The sequence below is a fragment of the Armigeres subalbatus genome, chromosome 1 (assembly GCF_024139115.2).
Source record: "Armigeres subalbatus isolate Guangzhou_Male chromosome 1, GZ_Asu_2, whole genome shotgun sequence".
NCBI lineage: Eukaryota > Metazoa > Arthropoda > Insecta > Diptera > Culicidae > Armigeres > Armigeres subalbatus.
Genome location: NC_085139.1, coordinates 6,304,992 through 6,306,668, shown reverse-complemented (window position 1 = coordinate 6,306,668; position 1,677 = coordinate 6,304,992). Strand labels below are relative to the sequence as shown.

The 1,677-nt window shown below is 32.0% G+C and overlaps 1 long non-coding RNA gene across 1 annotated transcript; it reads left to right on the top strand.

The window, feature by feature from the left end:
• Window positions 1–722: 722 nt before the first annotated feature.
• LOC134208043 (uncharacterized) lies at window positions 723–1,299 on the top strand. The gene is made up of 3 exons (XR_009978473.1): window positions 723–875; window positions 939–1,065; window positions 1,124–1,299. It is a non-coding gene; the product is annotated as an uncharacterized LOC134208043 (long non-coding RNA).
• The last annotated feature ends 378 nt before the right edge of the window (window positions 1,300–1,677 follow it).

The window sequence follows — 1,677 nt, the reverse complement described above, 5'->3', positions numbered from 1 at the left end:
TTGTTGAACGAGCAATGGCTTACACGGAAACAAATTCATTTATATTGAAACAAAAATACCGCTTGTTACTTTTAAATAAAGATTTATTTTTGAGTTTACCTTGAATATTGTTATTTCGACAAGAATTGTCATGCTGATTTCAACTAGAGAATATTATTGTTTTCAAAATATAGTTAAATTGAGCTTTTCCGAAAAGCTCAAAAGGTAATTACAGATATACATTTGATGATGGCCTATTGATTAATGAAAATAAACAAGCTTCATCAAAACAGGCTTTTTTTCATCTGTATGTAATAAGCAGACATCGTAATTGACATAATAAAACATATGGATATTTAAACCGTCTAAGACGAATTAAGTACTGTCCATTTAATTCCACCAGTTAATTTTCGTTATCTTTGCAGATACGTATTTCGACCACAACTGTGTGGTCGTCTTCGACTTGACCTTGACTTAAGTCGACTTCGGTCGGACTCGGTCGAAGTCGAGTCAGTCAAGTACATAAGATTACCACGATTTGACGGTTGTGGTCGAAATACGTATCTGCAAACTAGAATAAATTAAAAATGAACAGTGTAACGAAACATGGATGAAAATTTAATTGTCTTAGACGGTTTCAATAACTATTCCACTAAACGAGCTTAATATATTTTTCTGATATGGATATTTTAAAATTGTAATTTTATTGCGTGGATGGGTGAAAATAGCATTAACAATGTCAAAAATAAACTTGTTTTTAAACATTGGATGGGACATTTCAGTAAGTTTTACTTGAAATGTGTTGTGGTAAACAAAGTTGTGTATCTGTGGAAAAATTTGATAATCCAGGAAATGGACAAGATTTTGCCGGTGGGAAAGTTAATGTTTCCGATAAGGTACGTTGCTGCAATTTCTGATGATCATAGACTCTCAAAAGTTTATTATAATGTTGGTTTCAGATGCCGAAAACTGCGCGGTGGACAAAACAGAATCCACCATTCAGAGGAACTAGAATGGGGAACATGAAAATCTGTGGAAATGATTTTCTACGTTCCGTTCGACATTGGGGTGAAGATTGGAAATGACGTAAGTACGCTATTCATTCTCATAAATAAATATTTCAGCAAATTCAGTTTTGTTTCAGATCTCATCAGCACACTCGGGATCACTGCCGATTTGTATTCACGGAGATGGAATGAGAGAGAATAAATGAAATATGTTTCTCCAAATTCTCATGAAAGAAAACATGTATTTGAAATTTGAATTTCTATTTTAGATCGCCATTCAAACGAAATTTATTTGAAATGAAAATAAAAAACAATAAAAACTATTATTAAAATCAAAATCTTACCACTATTTATTTCAAAAATAAATATTATAATATCCAAAAGAAATTTCTTTTAAAAACAACAATATTATTATTACATTGAAGACGGTATAGGAGCTTTTCAATATCGGTAAGCTTTTGAAGCTTTTATGAAAACAACAATACAATGTCAAATTCTTGTTGAATTTATATCAAATATGTTTACATTTACAAGAGATTTTTCTGCGTGTATGTGGTCAGATTTACTGATTACATTCGAAGTCGTCGAAGTCAATTGACGAAAGGGTCGCTTACTGTGAACGAACTCAAACGGGCCACACTTTTGATCGTTCGATTAGTGCAGGTTGAAGTTTTCCAATCCGAAATTCAAC